This window comes from Stegostoma tigrinum, unplaced genomic scaffold (genome assembly GCF_030684315.1).
Source record: "Stegostoma tigrinum isolate sSteTig4 unplaced genomic scaffold, sSteTig4.hap1 scaffold_198, whole genome shotgun sequence".
In the NCBI taxonomy this organism is placed as follows: domain Eukaryota; kingdom Metazoa; phylum Chordata; class Chondrichthyes; order Orectolobiformes; family Stegostomatidae; genus Stegostoma; species Stegostoma tigrinum.
Genome location: NW_026728137.1, coordinates 1 through 22,766, shown reverse-complemented (window position 1 = coordinate 22,766; position 22,766 = coordinate 1).

Here is a 22,766-nt window from a genome sequence, read left to right as displayed (position 1 = left end):
GACATGTCCATCCTGGGCCTCATCCAATGCCACAACGATACCACCCGAAGGCTGCAGGAACAGGGCCTCATATTTTGCTTGGGAACCCTGCAGCCTCATGGTACCAATGTGGACTTCACAAGCTTCCAAATCTCCCGACCCCCAACTGCATCCCAAAACTAGACCAGCTCGTCCCTGCCTCCCTGACCTGTCCATCCTTTCTCCCACTGATCCACTCCTCCCATCTCAACCCCCGCCCCTAACTCCTACCAACCAGTCTCATCCCTGTCTCCTTGACCTGTCCGTCTTCCCTTGACTGACCAACCTCCACCCTAACTCCCCACCAACACTCACCTTTACTGGCTCCATCCCAGGCTCCTTGACCTGTCTGTCTCCTCTCCACCTATCTGTTCGTTTATCCATCTTCCATCCGCCTCTCCCTCTCTCTCTCTATTTATTCCAGAATCCCCTTCCCCTCCTCCATTTCTGAAGAAGGGTCCAGACCCGATATATCAGCTTTCCTGCTCCTCTGATGCTGCTTGGCCTGCTGTGTTCATCCAGCTCGATACTTTGTTATCTCAGATTCTCCAGCAGCAGCAGTTCCTACTCGATCTGGAGACTGCAATGTTAGGGAAAGAAATTCTGCAGACATGTTCTGCACTATGAAGAATCTCGATCAGACATTACTGAACACCAGACACGACAAAAGAGCATAATTTCCAACCCCAAAAGATCATATTGCAGATCACTATTTCCTACCTCTAAGGCGTGACTGCCCTCCTCCTAAAAGCATTAAATGTTACACAGCAACAAATTATTTTCTGGGATCAAAAACAAAGTTGCTGGAAAAGCTCAGCAGATCTGGCAGCATCTTTGAAGGAAAAAAAACAGTCAATGTTTGGGGTTCAGTGACCCTTCCTCAGAATTGTTGGTGGCTGAGAAAATGTCAGTTTATATGCTGAAAATAGGGAGGTGGGTGGGGTAGAGAGTAACCGAGATGCTAGGCCCCAAAGAGAGAGAAAGAAGTTGGGCAGACAAAGGAGTTAATAACGATCAGGCTGGGAGGGTGACTGGTTGCTAATAGGGACTGTTAGTGACTAACAACAGGGAGTCTGTAATGGCAGGGTATGTGGACACAAGGCCTGGTGCGTGCAGCGGGGTGTGGGACATGGGAGAGTTTAGGCCCTAAAATTATTGAACTCAATATTGAGTCCGGAGCGCTGCAGGGTCCCCAAGTGGAAAATGAGGTGTTGTTCCTCCAGCTTGCTTTGGGCTTCACTGTAACACTGCAGCAAGCCAGAGACAGAGATGTTGGCCAGGGAGCAGGGTGGTGCGTTAAAGTGGCAGGCAACAGGCAGTTCAGAGACTTTTTTTTTCAAGCCGAGCATAGATGTTCTACCTCGCGTTCACCAAGTCTTCGCTTCATTTCCCAATGTAGAGGAGACCACATTGTGAGCAGCGAATGCAGTAGACTAGATTCTGGGAAGTGCGGGTGAAGTGTTGCTTCACCTGGAAGGTATGTTTGGGCCCTTGGATACTGGGGAGGGAGGGGGTAAATGGGCAGGTGTTGCACCTTCACCGGTTACAGCGGAAGGGCCGTAGGGCTGTGGGGAATTGTTGGGGTGAAAGAAGTGAGTACCAGGGTGTCCCGGAGAGAACGGTCCCTGTGGAGGGCAGGCCTGTGATGCTGCTTGGCCTGCTGTGTTCATCCAGCTTCACACTTTGTTATCAAGGGAGATGTGGTCTGGTGGTGGCATCTCACTGAAAGTGGCAGAAATGGCGTCTGATGATCTTCTGGATGTGGATGCTGTTGGGATGGTTGGTGAGGCTAGGGGGAACGCTATCGCTGTTGCGAGAGGAAGGAGAAAGAGTGAGGGCAGAAGTGTGCGAGATGGATCGGACCTGGTTGAGGGCCCTGTCAACAAAGGAGCTGGGGAATCCTTGGTCGAGGAGGAAGGTGGACATGTCGGAGACTCACTTGTTGAAGTTAGCCTCATCTGAACATGTGTGCAGGAAACGGAGCAACTGAGAGAATGAGATGGAGGGAGTCTTTGCGAAAATAAAGACCGGAGTTTGTAGGCCTTCTGGAGCTGGGAGGGTCTTTCAAAACATGTCAGGGTTGTGTGGGGGTGCGGTGGGAATATCACTCACTGGGCTGTGGTGTGGCAGATTGTGTTTAATTTGCATAAATGCAAGACATTGCTTTTAGAAAAACAAACAAGAGCAGGACTTATACAATTTAAATTCGGACCTTTGGTAGTGTTGCAGAACAGAGACTCGGCCATCAGGTATAATTCTTCGAAGTCTGTGTCACATACAGACAGGCTGGTTAAGGAGGCATTTAGTTCGTTACCTTCTTTGCTCAGACCTTTGAGTTTGGGAGTTGGGATGTCATTTTCACGTTGTACAGGATGTAGGTGAGGCATCTTCTGAAGTACTGTGTCCAGTTCTGGTCGCACTGTTATAGGAAGGATAATATTAATCTGGAGAGGGATCAGCAGAGATTTACCGGGATGTCGGTGGGAATGGATGGTTTGAGATATAAGGATTAGATTAGATTCCCTACGGTGTGGAAACAGGCCCTTTGGCACAACAAGTCCACACTATCCCTTGAAGCATCCCACCCAGACCCATCCCACTGTAACCCACACACTCCTGAACACTACAGGCAATTTAGCATGGCCAATCCACCAAGCCTGCACATCTTTGGACTGTGGGAGGAAACCGAAGCACCCAGAGGAAACCCACGCAGACACGGGCAGAACGTGCAAACTCCGCACAGACAGTTGCCCGAGGCTGGAATTGAACCCAGGTCTGTGGAGCTGTGAGGCTGCAGTGCTAACCACTGAGCCACTGTGCTGCCTGTGCCAGGACAAGGGGTGCCATGGGTGTCACTGCCAGAGAGAGATGGTCTGGAATCGGTTTAAATATGAACAAATGGGATGGGTTGGATATGTAGACAGCGAGGGGGAGACAGACAGACAGTGTCATGGAAGGATGTGTTCGCAAGTTTCAGAATGCTGACATGTAGACATACTCCCTTACACCGAAAACACTGCATGGGTCCAACACTGTCACCTGATTCAATCCGGATACATCACCACTTCAGGGTGTTTTCAGAGGCTGGATAGGCTGGGACTTTACTGACTTGGGCACAGGAGGATGAGGGGTGACCTGATTGAGGCTTATAAATCATGAGGTGCACAAATAAGTTGAATGTCGGTTATCTTTTCTTGGGGATGGAGGATTTCAAGGCTGTGGGGATGTTTCAAATTTTGAGGATCAAACATTTTAAAAGAGACATGAGGGGCAATTATTTTACAGAGAGTGGTTCACGTATGGAATAAAATTCCAGTTGAAATGGTGGAAGTGAGTGCAGTTACAACATCTCAAAGACATTTCGATAAGTACTTGAAGAAGAAATCAGTTTGGATGGTGTTGTGAGCTGCTGCCCTCCAAGTCCCTCGCTGAATAAATACCTGACAGTTCTCATGCTCTGCTGCTGCCTGTGCAGTGGCGTGTGGAGACCAGCAGAGGGTGGCATTGCATCACATCAAACAGCACAGAGACTGTCAGAGATAATAAAATGTGTGGCTGGATGAACACAGCAGGCCAAGCAGCATCTCAGGAGCACAAAAGCTGACATTTTGGGCCTATACCCTTCATCAGAAAAGGGGGATGGGGTGAGGGTTCTGGAATAAATAGGGAGAGAGGGGGAGGCGGATCGAAGATGGAGAGAAAAGAAGACAGGTGGAGAGGAGAGTATGGGTGGGGAGGTAGGGAGGGGATAGGTCAGTCCAGGGAAGACGGACAGGTCAAGAAGGTGGGATGAGGTTAGTAGGTAGGAAATGGAGGTGCGGCTTGGGGCGGGAGGAAGGGATGGGTGAGAGGAAGAACAGGTTGGGGAGGCAGAGACAGGCTGGGCTGGTTTTGGGATGCACTGACGGGAGGGAACGAACTGGGCTGGTTTAAGGATGCGGTGGGGGAAGGGGAGGTTTTGAAGCTGGTGAAGTCCACATTGATACCATTGGGCTGCAGGGTTCCCAAGCGGAATATGACTTGCTGTTCCTGCAACCTTCGGGTGGCATCATGGTGGCAGTGCAGGAGGCCCATGATGGACATGTCATCTAAAGAATGGGATGGGGAGTGGAAATGGTTTGCGACTGGGGGGTGCAGTTGTTTATTGCGAACTGAGCGGAGGCGTTCTGCAAAGCGGTCCCCAAGCCTTCGTTTGGTTTCCCCAATGTAGAGGAAGCCACACCGGGTACAATGGATCCAGTATACCACATTGGCAGATGTGCAGGTGAACCTCTGCTTAATATGGAAAGTCATCTTGGGGCCTGGGATGGGGGTGAGGGAGGAGGTGTGGGGGCAAGTGTCGCATTTCCTGCGGTTGCAGGGGAAGGTGCCGGGTGTGGTCGGGTTGGAGGGCAGTGTGGAGCGAACATGGGAGACACGGAGAGAGTGGTCTCTCCGGAAAGCAGACAAGGGTGGGGATGGAAAAATGTCTTGGGAGGTGGGGTCGGATTGCAGATGGCGGAAGTGTCGGAGGATGATGCGTTGTATCTGGAGGTTGGTGGGGTGGTATGTGAGAACGAGGGGGATCCTCTTTGGGCGGTTGTGGCGGGGGCGGGGTGTGAGGGACGTGTTGCGGGAAATGCGGGAGACATGGTCAAGGGCGTTCTCGATCACTGTGGGGGAAAGTTGCGGTCCTTGAAGAACTTGGACATCTGGGATTCACGTGGAATGCCTCATTGTGGGAGCAGAGGCGGCTGAGACGGAGGAATTGGGAAAAGGGGATGGAATTTTTGCAGGAGCGTGGGTGGGATGAGGTGTATTCTAGGTAGCTGTGGGAGTCGGTGGGCTTGAAATGGACATCAGTTACAAGCTGGTTGCCTGAAATGGACACTGAGAGGTCCAGGAAGGTGAGCGATGTGATTGAGATGGCCCAGGTGAACTGAAGGTTGGGATGGAAGGTGCAGGTGAAGTGGATGAACTGTTCGAACTCCTCTGGGGAGCAAGAGACGGCGCCGATACAGTCATCATTGCAACGGAGGAAGAGGTGGGGTTTGGGGCCTGTGTAGGTGCGTAAGAGGGACTGTTCCACGTAACCTACAAAGAGGCAGGCATAGCTGGGGCCCATGTGGGTGCCCATGGCCACTCGCTTTGTCTGCAGGAAGTGGGAGGAATTGAAAGAGAAGTTGTTGAGGGTGAGGATGAGTTTGGCGAGGCGGATGAGGGTGTCGATGGAGGGGGACTGGTCGGGCCTGCAGGACAGGAAGAAGCGGAGAGCCTTGAGTCCATCTGGATGCGGAATGCAGGTGTTTCTGGACTGGATGTCCATGGTGAAAATGAGGTGTTTGGTGCCAGGGAATTGGAAGTTCTGGAGGAGGTGGAAGGCGTGGGTGGTGTCACGGACGTAGGTAGGGAGTTCCTGGACCAAAGGGGAGAAAATGGAGTCCAGATAGGTGGAGATGAGTTCGGTGGGGCAGGAGCAGGCTGATTCAATGGGTCGACCAGGGCAGGAAGGTTTGTGAAACGTTTGGACACAGAGCAGTTTTTCCACCGCCTTCGCCTCCACGCTTACTTCTTCAACCGGGAACCTAACCCTCCCTCCACTGACCCCTTCACCCGCTTCCAACACATGTCCTCCTCCTGGACACCACCCCCAGGCCTCCTACCCTCCCTTGACCTCTTCATCTCCAACTGCCATCGAAACGTTAACCACCTCAACCTCTCCACCCCTCTCACCCACTCCAATCTCTCCACTGCAGAACGGGCAGCCCTTTGCTCCCTCAGCTCCACCCCAACCTCACCATCAAACCCGCAGACAAGGGTGGCGCAGTGGTAGTACGGCACACTGACCGCTACATCACCAAGGCCAAATGCCAACTCTCCAATACCTCCTCCCACCATGCCCTTGATCATGACCCCACCACCGAGCATCAAACCATCATCTCCAAAACCATTCATGACCTCATCACCTCAGGGGACCACCCACCCACAGCCTCCAACCTTATTATTCCCCACCCCGCACGGCCCGTTTCTATCTCCTTCCCAAAATCCACAAACCTGCCTGCCCTGGTCGACCCATTGTCTCAGCCTGTTCCTACCCCATCGAACTCATCTCCACTTATCTGCACTCCATTTTCTCCCCTTTGGTCCAGGAACTCCCTACCTACATCCGTGACACCACCCACGCCCTCCACCTCCTCCAGAACTTCCAATTCCTTGGCCCTCAACAACTTCTTTTCACCATGGACGTCCAGTACCTATACACTTGTATTCCGCATGCAGATGGCCTCAAGGCCCTCCGCTTCTTCCTGTCCCGCAGGCCCGACCAGTCTCCCTCCACCGACACTCTCATCCGCCTCGCCGAACTCGTCCTCACGCTCAACAACGTCTCTTTCGATTCCTCCCACTCCCTGCAGACAAAGCGAGTGGCCATGGGCACCCGCATGGGCCCCAGCTATGCCTGCCTCTTTGTAGGTTACGTGGAACAGTCCCTCTTCCACACCTACACAGGCCCCAAACCCCACCTCTTCCTCCGTTACATTAATGACTGTATCGGCACCACCTCTTGCTCCCCAGAGGAGCTCGAACAGTTCATCCACTTCACCTGCACCTTCCATCCCAATCTTCTGTTCACCTGGGCCATCTCCATCACATCCCTTACCTTCCTGGACCTCTCAGTGTCCATTTCAGGCAACCAGCTTGTAACTGATGTCCATTTCAAGCCCATCGACTCCCACAGCTACCTAGAATACACCTCCTCCCACCCACCCTCCTGCAAAAATTCCATCCCCTATTCCCAATTCCTCCGCCTCCGCCGTATCTGCTCCCACGATGAGGCATTCCACTCCTGCACATCCCAGATGTCCAAGTTCTTCAAGGACCGCAACTTTCCCCCAACAGTGATCGAGAACGCTCTTGACCACGTCTCCCGTATTTCCCGCAACACATCCCTCACACCCCGCCCCCCCACAACCGCCGTAAGAGGATCCCCCTCCTTCTCACACACCACCCCACCAACCTCCGGATACAACGCATCATCTTCCGACACTTCCGCCATCCGCAATCCGACCCCACCACCCAAGACATTTTTCCATCCCCACCCTTGTCTGCTTTCCGGAGAGACCACTCTCTCCGTGACTCCCTTGGTCGCTCCACACTGCCCTCCAACCCCACCACACCCTGCACCTTCCCCTGCAACCGCAGGATATGCTACACTTGCCCCCACACCCCCTCCCTCACGCCTATCCCAGGCCCCAAGATGACTTTCCATATTAAGCAGAGGTTCACCTGCACATCTGCCAATGTGGTATACTGCATCCACTGTACCCGGTGTGGCTTCCTCTACATTGGGGAAGCCAAGCGGAGTCTTGGGGACTGCTTTGCTGAACACCTCCGCTCGTTTCGCAATAAACAACTGCACCTCCCAGTCGCGAACCATTTCCACTCCCCCTCCCATTCTTTAGATGACATGCCCATCATGGGCGTCCTGCAGTGCCACAATGATGCCACCCGAAGGTTGCAGGAACAGCAACTCATATTCTGCTTGGGAACATTGCAGCCCAATGGTGTCAATGTGGACTTCACAAGCTTCAAAATCTCCCCTTCCCCCACAGAATCCCAAAACCAGCCCAGCTCATCCCCTCCCCCCACTGCATCCCAAAACCAGCCCAGTTCGTCCCCTCCCCCTACTGCATCACACAACCAGCCCAGCTCTTCCCCTTCCCCCAGTGCATCCCAAAACCAGCCCAGCCTGTCTCTGCCACCCGAACCTGTTCTTCCTCTCATCCATCCCTTCCTCCCACCCCAAGCCGCACCTCCATTTCCTACCGACTAACCTCATCCGACCTCCTTGACCTGTCCGTCTTCCCTGGACTGACCTATCCCCTCCCTACCTCCCCACCTATACTCTCCTCCCCACCTATCTTCTTATCTCTCCATCTTCGGTCTGCCTCCCGATCTCTCCTTATTTATTCCAGAACCCTCACCCCATCCCCCTCTCTGATGAAGGGTCTAGGCCCGAAACATCAGCTTTTGTGCTCCTGAGATGCTGCTTGGCCTGCTGTGTTCATCCAGCCTCACATTTCATTGTCTTGGATTCTCCAGCATCTGCAGTTCCCATTATCTCAGAGACTGTCAGACCTGCCCCACACAGAGACGCACAGAAACACACACAAATACACTGATACTTACAAATAAGGGGAGCCTATCAGAATTTCTCTGGTTCTGTGGTTTGTTAATAACTGCATTCATTCCATTTGGTGTGCGTTGGGATTACTGTTATTCTGTGGACAGCATTTCATTATCTGAGTCACTCCACGAGAGTACATCAGTATTTGCTCACTCCAGTGAGTGTGACAGTCTTTCAGTTGTTCCATGGGGACTGTGACTCTGTGAGATTTTCAATGCTTGATTATTGAAGATGTGAGGACAATTTGGGAGACGAGTAAATATTTCAGGTTAGTTTCAGTATCTGAGCTGTCTGAAGGAGGAGGTGCAGGAGGGAGACTCCATGCTCCCTTCCTGGGAGCTGGTGGGGACGATGTGTTGTGAGCCCACCCTCCTGCCCACCGAGACCGTGGGGATTCCATTTGTACCGGCTCGATATAAAAGGGAGATGGCATCAGGGGCACGGTTTCTAAGCTGTGCCAGGTGGGAATGGAACTGACAGTGGGGTTAAAGTGAGAAGTGCCCTTCACTGAACATTGCTCCTTACTCTGTCGGTGGGACGCGTTTATTTTGGAATCTCCACACAGGTCGTCCTGGTTCTCTCCGGCTCATTCCAGGGCCCTCCCCATGCGGTGGGGGAAGGTGGGTAAGGGAACTGATGTGGGGATCACCACCACCCTGCTTGGCCCTTTCTGTCCTATCCCAGGCTGTTTCTCTTGGAATGAGGGAATGGGAGGGAGGGAATGAAGGTGAATGTGCATGGCCCTGCTGTTAGTGATGGTGTAGGTGAGGGGGAAGTGGTGAGGTGTCCGGATTGAATCAGTCAACAATGTTGGATCGATGCAGTGTTTTCAGTGTTGGGGAGTGTGTCTACATGTCAGCATTCTGAAGTTGTGAACACATCCTTCCATGACACAGTCTCTCAATCTCCCCCTCTCTGTCTATATATCCAACCCATCCCATTTGTTCGTATTTAAACTGATTCCCCACCATCTCTCTCTGGCAGTGATTTTCACACCCATGGCACCCCTTGTCATGGCACATTGGAGATATGGAGCTGTAAATGGATGGGAGCCGCACATCCGGTCACTTCCAGCATGGGCTGCAAGTTTCCTCAGGCTGGGCAGCGATTTAACACAGCGTTACCGGGCACTGCACTGGGGTGGTCTGTACAGACCTACACACTGGGAGGGTAACTGCTCCGGGTTTACAGATCAGTTCAGTGGTGTTCACTTCACAGCCCCCCGTGCTGGAGAGATACCTGGTCTGGGTTTATAGATCAATGCACTGGTGTGGTCTGCACAGCTCCCCGTGCTGGACTGATATCTATGTGACTGGTGAGGCCTGCACAGTGTCCCACTCTGGACAGATTGCCGGGTTGTATTGAGCAGGACACTAGCCTGGTCTGCACAGTGCTCCATGCTGAACAGATATTCCATCTGGGTTTGTGGTGTCTGGGCTGGTTCTGTGAGGTGGATTGAGAATGTGAGATAACTGACCACTTCAGCTGATATGACAATGCCTTTAATTTGTGTTTGCCAGTTGTGCTGAGTTTGGGGAGAGATTTCCACCGCGAGGCTGAGTGGGTCTCACCAAAACTGATGGACAGAAGGGCCTTTGTGATGTGGATCTTTATGACTCCATCTCATTCTGTAACCGACATTCCCCGGAACATTCTGTATCCGACATTATTTGTGAACCGTTGGATGCCAGTTAATTGAATAAAAGATAAGATCCCGAGGGAAAAGATTACATTCCAGAGAGAAGGAGACACTGTTTCAAATTCCCCTCAGGCAGTTAATGGGGTGAATACATTTCCCTGTGTTCATGTATCTTCACAAACAAAAATTGACCACAATGTGGATGAAAAGACTGAAATTTCCATCCTCTGTTTGTCTTCAGGGAACTGGGAGAGAATCCTTCAGCACAGCAATGTCTTCACCCTCTATATCAGGAAATGTAAGGAAATGTCCTGTGCCTGCTCTCAAGCGATCGAGTCTGTGGGAATGTTCTAGAAGCCATCTGTCCTTCTGGATGTGTGTTTGTGTCTTTCAGGAGGGAGAGTTTCTTGTATTTTATGTTAGTTTTTTTGTAAAATAAAACAAATTGAGAGATTACTATGGGTTATTTCAGCTTCTTTTTTTTCAATAAATCAGCGATACATTTGAAAATGTCACTGGGGCCCCAATCAAACTGGTAACTTTGCCTCCAGACTGATATATATTTTATTTATTTTCCTTCCTCACAGTTAACGTAGTGACAATCTACGTCCTGCTTTAGAAAGATTGTGGATTATCTCCATGTGTCAGACGTTACCTGGGGGCCATGGCAGCGGCGGATCTACTGGTCATTATCCTCGACCTGATATTGAAACACATTCCTATTGTTTATCAGGAACAGTTTTATTTCCTGCGGTCCATCCCCGTGTGTAATATCCACGCCGTCCTGCTTTATGCAGCCACTGACTGTTCTGTCTGGTTCACCGTCACTTTCACCTTTGATCGACTTGTGGCCATTTGTTGCCAGAAGCTGAAAAGTAAATATTGCAGTGAGAAAACGGCGGCTGTGGTTCTGGGAACAGTGACTGTGCTGAGCTGTTTAAAGAACATTTTCTGGTATTTTATGCTCACAGTTCACTATTCGCTGGCGAACGCCCCCTGGTTTTGTGTGGGAACAATGACTGTTTATGCCTCTCGTGCCTGGACCGCAATCGAGTTCCTCCACCACATTCTAACCCCGACTCTCCCATTTCTCCTGATTCTGCTGCTCAATGTTTTCACCGTCAGACACATTTTAGTGACCAGGAGAGCCCGCAGGAGACTCCGGGCTCACACCAATGGGGACGGTCAGTGTGACACAGAAATGAGAAATCGAAAAAAATCCATCATTTTACTGTTTGTGATTTCGGCCAATTTCATCCTGTTATGGTCAATGTTCATGGTGTATTCTATATGGTACCGGATGTGGTTGTTTGGGTATGAATCTGTGTCTCTAGATCCCTTTGTGCAGGAATTGGGTTTCATGCTGCAGCTCCTCAGTTGCTGCACAAACACCGCGATTTATGCCGTGACCCAGACTAAGTTCAGGCAGCAGCTGAAGAATGTGCTGAAATATCCCTTTACCCAAATTCATCAATCAATCAAATTCACTCATTAATCAATCCATCCAGGATTTTCTCATTTCAGTTCAATGTTTCAGCAATGAAGCAGCCTGTCGCTATGGTAACAGACTGAGGGTAGTGCTGGTTTATCCAACCTTATCCCACAGCGGGTTACAGGGAAACATGTCAATGTTTTTCTCAACTCACAGGCCAAAGAGAAAAGGCACCATTCCACTGACTGCATCCATAACTTCAATATGTAATTAACGTTCATTAAAAAGTGCCAAGCAGTACAGCAAACTATATTGTTGTTTGTCTCTGTGTTGAGAGAAACAGGCTCCCACCCTGTCCGTCCAACCCTGTCTGCCTCCCTGACCCTCCCTGTCCCTCTCCCTGTTCCTTCATCCCTTTCCCTCCTTCCATGTTCTTTGCTCCTTCCCTATCCCTCGCTCCATGTCTCTTGCTCCATCCCTGTCCCTCACTCCCTCTCCATCCTTCACTCCCTCCCCATCCCCTGATCCCATTGCGAGCTGTCTCCCCATCCTTCTCTCCTGTCCCTCTGCCCTTTGCTCCCGGCCCTTGCTCCAGTTCCTCCATCCGTCACTCCCTCCCTGCCACTCGCTCCCTCTCTCACTCCCGGTATGTCACTCGCTCCCTCCCGAGCTCACATCCCATCCCTCCCTCCATCACTCCCTCTCTCTCTGTCCCTCACCCCCTTGCTCCCTTCCTTCTTGCCCCTTGCTCACTTGCTGACCCTCCCTCCATCCCTCACCGTCCCTCGCTCCCTCACTCACACCCTCCCCATCGCTTGCTTCCTCCCTCCCCGTCTCTCGGTCCCTCTCTCCCGGTCCCTTGCTCCCTCGCTCTGACACTCTCTCTTTTGCTCCATCCCTCTCTCCCTTGCTCACTTGCTTCCTCGCTTACTTCCCATCCCTCATTCTCTCTTTGCCTCCCCATCCATAGCTCCCTCACTCCCTCCCCGTACCTCACTCCCTCGCCATCCTTAACTTCCTCGCTCCCACCCTGTACCTCACTCTCTCCCCATCCCTCGCTCCCTCGCTCGTTCCCTCCCTGTCCCTCGCTCCCTTGCTGTCCCTCCTCTCTCCCTTCCAATCCATCGCTCTCTTCCTCCTGCTGCGTCTCGCTCACTCACTTCATCTGTCACTCACTTGCTCCCTCCCCGTCACTCACTCACTCACTCCCAACCCATCCCTTGTTCCCTCACCATCCCTCGGTCCCTGCCCATCCCTCACTCCCTCCCTGTCTCTTTCTCTCACTCATGGCCTGTCCCTCGCGCAGTCCCTTGCTACTCCCTTACTCTTTCCTCACTGCTCCCTTGTTTCCTCCCTCGTCCATTCCCTGTCCTTGCTCCGGTGCTTCCTTCCCGCCCCTCGCTCCCTTCCCGTCCGTCGCTCCCTCCGCATCCCTTGTTCCCTTGTCATTCCTCCATCCCTCCTCCCCCCTTGCTCCCACTCCATCGCTCCATCGCTCCCTGTCCTTCGCTCCTTCGCTCACTCCCTTCCTGTCCCTTGCTCCCTCATTCACTCCCACCACGTCCCTCGCTCCCTTCCCATCCCTCGCTCGATCCCTCGATCAGTCATAGCTCCCCACTTGCTCCTTCCCTGCTCCCCGCTACTGCCTTGCTCCCTCCCTCACTCCCTCCCCATCCCTCGCTACCTCCCTGTCCCTCACTAACTCCCACCCTGACCCTCATTCCCTCTCTCTCACTCTGTCCCTTGCTCCCTCCCTACCGCCGGCGCATGCTCTCTTCGTCCCCATGCCTCACTCCCTCACTCCCTGTCCCTTGCTCGCTTCCTTCCTCCCAGTCCCTCCCTCCTTCCCACCCTCCACCTGCGCGCCTCGCTCCCTACACCCCTCCCTCTCTCCCTCTCCCTTCCCAGTCCTTCCCTCCCTCGATCCCTCCCCGTCACTCCCTCACTCATCCCTCGCTCCCTGCCTCCCACACGTCCCTCACTTCCAGTCCATCGCTCCTGCCCTTCGGTCCTTGATCATTGTCCCTTGCTCCCAGGCCCTCCCATCCCGTCCCTGGCTCCCTCCCTCCCTGTGCCTCACTGTCTCCCTGTCCCTGACGCCCTCGCTCATTCCCTTCCAATCCCTCTCTCCCTTGTCGTCCCTTCTCCCTCCCTCCCTCTGCCTCTTGCTCACTCGCTTCATCTGCCATTCACTCGCTCCCTCCCAATCACTCGCTCCCTTGCTCTCAACCTGTCCCTTGCTCCCTCAGTCCCTCTCCGTCCCTCGCTCCCTACCCGTCCCTCACTCCTTCCCTGACCGATGCTCCCTCGCTAGCTCCCTCCGCATCCCTCGCTGCCTCACTGTCTCTTTCCTTCACTCACTCCCTGTCCCCAGCCCAGTCCCTGGCTACCCGCTTACTTCCTCCTTCCTGCTCCCTCGTTTCCTCCCTCATTCCCACCCTGTCCCTTGCTCCCTCATTCCCTTCCCGTCCCTCGCTCCCTCTGTCACTCCCTCCCAGCCCCTCCCTCCCTGTCTCTTGCTCCGTCCCTCCCCGCCTCTCCCTCCCCATCCCGAGCTACCTCGCACCCTTCCCTTCCCTCGCTCTGTCGCTCGCTCCCTCCCCATCCCTGACTCTCCGTTTCTCACTCCCCATCACTCACTCCCTCCCCATCCCTCACTCCCCGTTTCTCGCTCCCCATCACTCACTCCCTCCCCATCCCTCACTCCTTGTTTCTCGCTCCCAGTCACTTGCTTCATGGCTTTGCATCTCTCCCTCTCCATCCCTCACTCCCTCATTCACTACCACCACGACCATTGTTCCCTCCTGTCCCTCGCTTGGTCACTCGATCCGTCCGTCGCTTCGCCCTTGCTCCCTCCTTGCTCCCTCCCTTGGTCCCACTGTGCCCCTTCCTTGCTCCTTCCATGCTCCCTCCCTTGGTCCCTCCTCGCTATCTCCCTCACTCCCTCCCCTTCCCTCGCTCCTTCCCCAAGCCTCACTCCATCCCTCGCTCCCTCTCTGTCCCTCGGTCCCTCCCTTGCTCCGTCCCCGTCACTCACTCCCTCCCTCCACGTTCTCCACTCCTTCCCACCCAATTCCTTGCTTCCTCCCTGTCCCTCCCTCCATCCCTCCCTATCCCTCGCTCGGTCCCTCAATTTGTCTTTGCCTCCCTCTTTGCTCCCTCCTTGCTCCCCGCTTGCTACCTCCTCGCTCCCTCCCTCACTCCGGCCCTGTCCCTAGTTCCTTCCTCGCTTCTGCCTTTCTTCCTCCCTCGTTCCGTTCTCACTCTCTCCCTCACTTGCTACCTTTCCCTCGCTCCCTCCTACTGCCTCACCCCTCCCTTGCTCCATCTCTGTTCCTCGCTCCTTCCGCGTCCCAAGCTCCTTCCTCACTTCTGCCTTTCTTCCTCCCTCACTCCGGCCCCGTCCCTAGTTCCTTCCTCGCTTCTGCCTTGCTTCCTCCCTCACTCCGTTCTCACTGTCTCCCTCACTTGCTCCCTCTCCCTCACTCCCTCCCTCTGCCTCACCCCTCCCTTGTTCCTTCTCTGTTCCTCGCTCCCTCCCCGTCAAAAGCTCCTTCTTCACTTCTGCCTTGCTTCCTCCCTCGCTCCGTTCTCACTCTGTCCATCACTCACTCCCTTTCCCTAGCTCCCTCCCCATGCCTCACTCCCTCCGTCACTCCTCCTCTGTTCCTCACTCCCTCCTTTTCTCCCACCCCGTCACTCGCTCCTTCCCTCCCTGTCCATCCCTCCCTCACTCCCTTCCCCATTCCTTTCTCCCTACCTCGCCATTACCCACATCCCTTTCTCCCTCCCTCCCCATCCCGCACTCCCTCGCTCGCTCCCTCCCTGTCCCTCATTCCCTCCTTGTCCCATGCTCGGTCCATCAATCGGCCCATCGCTCCCTGCTTGCCCCCTCCTTTCTCCCCTTTCGCTCCCTCCTTACTCCATCCCTGCCCATCCCTCGCTCCTTCCTCGCTCCGTCCACATTCCCTCCCTCCCCGTCCTTCAGCCCCTCCCTCCCTCCTACCCTCCCCGTCCCTTCCTCGCTCCTTCCCCTCTCCCTCACTCACTGCCCTTTCCCGTCCTTTCCTCTCAACTCCCTCCCTGTTCCTCCCTCACTCCCTCCACATCCTGTGCTCCCCCCTCCCATCCCTCCCTCCCTCGCTCTGTCCCCTTCTCCCTTCTCGTCCTCACTTGATCCCTCCCAGTCACTTCCTCATCCCTTGCTCACTGCCACCCCGTCCTTCGCTCCCATCCCTCCCTTCCCCATGTCGCCGTACCTCACCTCCCTCACTCCCTCCATTGCTCCCTCCCTAACCAGGTCCTTTGTTCCCTTCATCCCCATCCCTCACTGCCTCGCTGCCCATCTCTCCCTCACTTCCATCCCTACCACTATCCTCCCTCTCATCCCCTCTCCATCCCTCTCACCCTCTCGCCTCCCTCGCTCCCTCCCAATTCCTCCCTCGCTCCCTCCCCATTCCTTGCTCCCTATTCACATCCCTTGCTCCCTTCCTCTCCGTCCCTCACTCGATTTCTCCCTCTCCCTCACTCCCCGTTCTCTCCATCCCCATCCTTCACTCCCTCCCTTGATCCCACTCCATCCCTCACTCCCAACTTTACCACATCCCTTGCTCCCTGCCTCCTCACTGTCCCTCATTCCCTCCCCTCCCCATCCCTCACTCCCTCCCCGTCAATGCCTTGTCCCTTGCTTCCTACTTCCAAATTCTTTGCTCCCTCCCTAACCACATCCCTCACTGCCTGTCCCTCACTCCCCGTCCCTCGATTCCTCGCACCCCGTCTCTCACTCCTCATCCCTCACTCCCTCCCTTGACCCCTCTCTGTCACTCACTCCCACCCTTACCATGCCCCTTGCTCCCTCCCTCCTCCCTGTCCCTCCCCATCACTCCCACATCCCTGTCCAGCCCTCCATCGCTCCCTCCCCATCGCTCCAATCCTCATCCCTCAAACTCTGCCACCCCGTTCCTTGCTCCCACACTCTCTCCCTCTTCCACGTTCCTCACTCCCTCCGTCCCTGTCCCTCACATCCTCCCTCACTCGCTCCCTCCCCCGGTCCCTCGGTCTCTCGCACCCGTCCTTGGATCTTCGCCCTCAGTCCCTCAATCCTGGTCCCTCACTCACTCGATCCCAGTCCCCGACTCCCTCGATCCCCGTTACTACCTCCCCCACTCCTCATCCCTCCCCTGCAACCCTCACTCCTTCCCTCCCCGTCCTTTTGCTCCCTTTGCGTCCCTCGGCCCCAATTGCCACATCCCTCACTCCCTTGCTCCCTCCCTTCCTGCCCCTTGCTCACTCCCTGTCACATTCTCCCTCCATCCCTCCCCATCCCTCACTCCCTCCCTACCCCGTCCCTTGCGCCCTTCCTCCCCACGCCTCGCTCCCTGTCCACTGATCCCTGTCCTTTGCTCCCTCACTTGTTCCCTCCCTCCCAGTGGTGCCCCCTCACTCCCGCTCTCCCCCTCCCTCCCTCACTCCCTCACCACTCCCTCGCTCCCTCCCCCCACCTTCCTTCTCTTGCTCCCTCCTCTCCTGCCCCTGCCTCGCTCCCTGCCCATCCCTCCCTCACTCCCTGCCCATCCCTCCCTCACTGATCTAAATACTGTATTTGCTTATGAGTCATTGGCATTACTGTATGCCCAGGTTTATTGTCCATCGCTACCCGCCCTGGAGAGGATGGAGCTGGCTATGGTCCATGTATTGTTGATAGATCCACAGTGCTATTGAGGGAGACTTCCAGGAATGTGACCAAGCGACACAGAAGGAACATGATATATTCCCAGGCCAAAGTCAGATGACACATAACACCAGGTTCAAGTCCAACAGGTTTATTTGAAATCATAACCTTTCGGGGTGTTCCAGCTTTGACAGATGAAGCGCCACTTTATTACTTTATTACACATCCTGAGAAAGTGACAAAGTTGGGTGCAGCGTTCAGAAAGCTTGTGATTTCAAATAAACCTGTTGATCTATAAGCTGGTGTCATCTGACTCCTGACTTTGTCCATCCCAATCCCACAACAGCATCTCCACGTTATATTTCCAGATCAGCACAGTATGTGGCCTAGAGGGGATCTAGCAGGTGGTAGCGTTCCCATGTGGCTGCTGCCCCTGTCCTTCTGGATGGTAAAGACGGCAGATTCAGAAGGCGCTGTTGGAGGAGCCTTGCTGAGTCACTGCAGTGCATCTTGTAGACGGTACAGACTGCTGCCACTTTGCATCAGTGGTGAGCTCCTTCTGAAGCGTACTCCAACTGCCCTTACACTCCTCTCAGGATTCACCCGATCCCTGTGGAAATCTCGACCCCCGGTGGGGTCTCTCGGTTCCGTGATCAGTCAATGAACACTCACAGTCGGTCTGACTGTTTAAGACTTTACGCTTTATTTCATCATACGGCCGGGTACAGATCATCTGTAAAACACAGAAGTTGAGGACTTCCGTATTCCTCGGAGGAGCTGCAACCCACAGGCTAATACAAAGACATTTCTATACTTTTCTTAAAGCAGGGTACATGGAGTTATCGCACAGTGTATTCAAACAATCAATACATGATATTGCTTCATTGACAGTTACATAATCCTATAACATTAACTGGTAAACAACTTACATCACAACACATATGTTACTTTTTATCTCATCACATAGCGCCACAACATTTGCAACTGAAGGGCAGCTAGAATGGTTAGTACTGCGTTATCTTATCATTCCTGCATTATTTATGGAGCTCTCGCAGAACTCACAGTTCCCAGGCGAAAAGAGCAGCTCCAGCAGAATTTACAGTTCCCAGGCTAGAAGCCGTTTTGTTGCTAACTTACACCAGCAGCATCTTGTGTCTGTGTCCAAATCTCACATTCTCAGGAGCACAGGGATGTCGTTTGGGTGTAAAGCAAGAGGGCTGTTTTGTGTTTGATTGGATTCAACCTGATGTAAGGCTTTTGAAATAAAAAAAAATTGTCACAGGAAAATATCCACAAAGTGAAATATTGGTTTTTGACAGTTACTTCTGGATCAAACAAGTGGAAGGAAGGTAGTCAGGTTGGGAAATGATATCAAAGTGGGAATAAAAGGCATGTCCTGGAGACATCATAATGTGAGAAACAGTCCCTGCTCACAAATTCAGCCTGAGACAAAGCCTTGGAAACAAGACAATTTTATTCTGTACGATCTTGCAAGAAAGGGTGTCTGCTGGACAGGCACACACTACAAAGCATGTTAAACATACTTATACAGTTTACAAGTTGCAGAATCACGCCTCCCTGCTCCCATTGGTCTAATCCTATCATTCCCCATTCTGTCAGACAGTCCTTGTTTATTGTTCCCTTTTCTGCCGGCCGAAGGCCCCATTCCCTTGTTTACTGCAATCCTTACTTGCTATCCTAAAGAGCGCTAGACATGCTGTGCGTGCGAATCGTCAGGTTTGCAGAAATAAGCCTCTGCTACAACGCCCTTATATCTACCACGTCTTTGTCTGCAGAAAGAATGTTTCTGGTCGTGCTAACTGCCATCTTTGCAGAACCTAATCTCTGGTTAAATATAAACTTCTGCTACAAAATCTTGTAAATTTCTGCTTTTGTAAGATCCCTCCATTCATCCTTACCTGCAGAAACAACATGTTTCATCTCTCACAATAAGAAAGTGATAAAGTCTCACACAATACTCCTTCAGAAAAACTTCTTCCCACTGCCAGCACGAACCCCTCTTCATCCTTTCCTGACCAATATATGCATGTTATGTGTAGTAATTGAAAATGAAAATTAACATTTTATCAACCCTCCCCATGTCATCATTGTTGGTGAAAAATAATTTCTAACCCAGACCCTTCTCTCACGTCACCCTGGTGCATTCTGTGTGGTTACAGCACAGGCAGGGACAGGATGTTCATACCCCTGCTCCCACTGCTCTGGGCATCAGTGTTGTACGGCTACAAAATACTGTTTTATATTTACCAATGTAGAAGAAACCTAAACCTGAGCCTGAGGTTTCACTTCCAGTCAGGAACAGATCATTGATTTACACTAATCTCTGATTTGAAGCACATTTCCAACATTCACAGTTGTACTTCCTCTGACTCTAAACCTAGTTGGAAACAAGATTCTGTTCCGTGTCAAGGAGCTGTGAGCCATGGAAGACGGTAGCTGGGACACATTTCTTACACACAGCAGGATTAACCCACACTGTGGCTTGGCTGTCAATGAAGAGAGACGTGAAAGAGTAAAGTGCCATCTGACCCCCTCAATGTGACCCTGAAGGATTTGCCCCGACTGAAGCTCTGTTGCTGTGCACGATTCCCCCTACCCCCCACCCTGAGATTGTCCTTTCTGAGCTCCAGGTGCTGTTCAACCCTCAGGACAAATACAACAATCTACAGTGATGTGTTTGAAGCAAAGCTGACTTATTTTGCATTTCTCTCGGACACTAAACTCTAGTTTAATTTTAGGGTTACAGCCGTCATCGGAAACAAACTGCAAATGTCAGAACTAAAGTAACAGAAAATTACAGAGCAGAGCAAGGCCTTTTTTATACATTTGTGTGATGTGCATATTGTAGGCTGGCCAGCAGCATTCACCCTTGGCCCATCATGTGTGTGTTGGCTGGAATAGAACGAGCCAGGCTTTACAGCTTTCTGGCCTCATCATTGAGATCAACAATTTCAGACTGTGATCTCTGCCCCAATTTGTTTACATTTCTTGTTTCAATTTGTGTCTGGGTCCACTGCACACCTGGCTCCAGGCACATCTTTTGTTTATTTGTTTCTTTTCCAGCCCTAACTCCATTCCCTGCAGCCTTGAGGGACTAATAACATTTCTGCAATTTCATCTCTCCTGCCTTCCCCCCCGTGACATCTGCCTTTTGCCCTTGTCTCACCCCCACCTTGCTCAGAATCTGTTACACTTCTGGTCCCAGGCCTCTCTCAGCTCACTGTGTCCCCGGGTCAGAGTTTTAAATTTGCTTCATCCAGAGAGAATCTGAAATCGTTGTGGCTGCAGCTTTCCCCAGATTTTAATTTTGGAAACAAAAACCATGAAATTGTTTCAGAGTTGAGGTTTTTGAGCTTTAATCCACAATCTCGCCTCTTTAGAGCTAAACTGTGATCATCCCACAGTCCAAAAATGTAAGTTAGGTGGATTGGCCACACTAAATTGTCCCCGAGTGTGCAGCTTACGTGGTTGGGTTAGCTGCGGTAAATGTGGGGTTCATGGGAGTAGGGTGGGATAGAGAGCTAGTGCAGACTGGATGCACTGAATGACCTCTTTCTGCACTGTCGGGATCCTGTGATCTTAACCATTTGTGATCATGGTCACATTTTCCTCATGACAGCCCACACATCACCATGTTCATTCAGCTCAAGCTTTCATGTTGCCTTTGTGTTTTGAGAAGCTCTGTTGTTGGAATGAGAGCTTTCTTTGATGTGGCCTCTCCTCATACTTCTGCCCACTTCCCAGTTCCCTGCGTTAATTCCAGCTTTCTCTCATTTTCCCAAATGGGGTTTTTGAAGAGCTCAAAATGCACGTGGACTGAAATTGAGAAATTAAAGAGTCAGAATGAAAGAGGAAGTGGAAATAATAAACCGGTTTGGGACATCCCAGGGGAAGGAGGAAGGGTCACAGATGCTTCCAGACCTGCTGAGCTATTCCAGCAACTTTGTTTTTGTTCCAGGGGAATGAGACTCCAGGATCCTCCTCTTGTGACTGTTCACACAGTATTTTTTTAATTAATGTGTGGGATGTGGGTGTTCCTGGCTGGGCCAGCATTTCTTGCCCATCAGTAGTTGACCTTGAGATGGTGGTGGTGAGCTGCCTTCCTGAACTGCTGCAGTCCTCCTGCTGAGTGGTGACCCGCAATGCTATTAGGGAGGGAATTCCAGGATTTTGACCCAGCGACAGTGAAGGAACGGTGATATATTTCCAAGTCAGGATGGTGAGTGACTTCAAGGTGTGAGAGATTAGAAATGTTGTTTCTGCAGATAAGGATGAATGGTGGGGTCTTGCAAAAGAAGAACATTATAGTCACAAGATTTTGTAGCAGAAGTTTATCATTAACCAGAGATTAGGTTCTGCAAAGATGGCAGTTAGCACGACCAGAAACATTCTTTCTGCAGACAAGGACATGGTAGAGATAAGGGTGTTGTAGCAGATGCTTATTTCTGCAAACCTGACGATTCGCACATACAGCATGTCTAGTGCTCTTTAGGATAGTCAGCTAAGGATTGCAGTTAAAAAACGGGAATGGGGCCTTCAGCCGGCAGAAAAGGGAACAATAAACAAGGGCTGTCCGACAGGACGGGGAATGATAGTATAAGACCAATGGGAGCAGGGAGGCGTGATTCTGCAACTTGGAAACTGTGTAAGAATGGTTAACATGCTTTGTAGTTTGTGCCTGTCTAGCAGACACCCTTTCTTGCAAGATCGTACAGAATAAAATTGTTTTGTTTCCAAGGCTTTGTCTCAGGCTGAATTTGTGAGCAGGGACTGTTTCTCACAATTGGGGGCTCGTCCGGGATCCGACACTCCGACCGTTCGACACTCGTGGGACGACAGGGAAGGCGCGCCTCTCCAATTTCGGCGATCTCCAACTCCCTTGTTTGTCGTTTGTGGTTTGGGCGAGTGCGATCCGGACTGAGAGACCCTGGAAACAAGACGGGTAGACGCGGCGGGTCCGGTCGGGTAACTCTTGTGCACAAGATCCGGGTCAGGAAAGGTCTTAAAGATCTGTCCGGGCGACCGGGGGAGCAGCGGTATTTGCTGCAGGTATTGCAGTGGGGACGTACGGGAAGTACGGGGAAGAGTTGTAAAGATCAGGTAACTCCGTGCATGGACCAAGGTAAGAAAACTGACCTTTAAGTATTGCCTTGGTGGTCGGGACGTACAGACAGTACGGGGAATTGGCGAAATATAAAAAGTATATAATTGGCCTGATTAATCGGACGAGTAAGGTGTCTGCCTGATTTAAGCACCCAGCCTTAGACCAGTTGTTAAGAGGGGAAATCCCCCACGCGAAGGTCAGGACCCTGAAGCGGGTGTGGAAGAAGGCGCCACTGAATCTCGACAAGATTAATTAAATTAGCAACAATGGGAGGCAAGGGGAGTTGCCTGAGCAGCGATCAATCTGCAAATAACGCCAAAGTGGAATATATTCCGCCCGACAGCCCTTTGGCGAGAATGTTGGGCAGTTGAGAATACGCCTCTGGACATGGGAGAAAGACAAGACTACAATGATAAATTATTGTTGTTTTGTTTGGTCTAGAGAAAGCATTAAGTTACCTGATTGTTTTTGGCCCAAATATGGATCCGACAAAGATTGGCTGTGCCAATACCTTATAGAACCATTCAGTCAGAAAGAGTCAGAATATGCGGCTTGTTGGATAGGCAGTGTGAAGGTAGGACTATATCCTATGAGTGCAGAAGGATCAGCGGGAGGACAGGGAAAGGACGATTAAGAAAAACCACAATGGGATCCCCTAACATGTTTGCCGCCTCCATATCCCCCTCCTCCCCACTGACGGCCGTGAGTAGCCTCCAC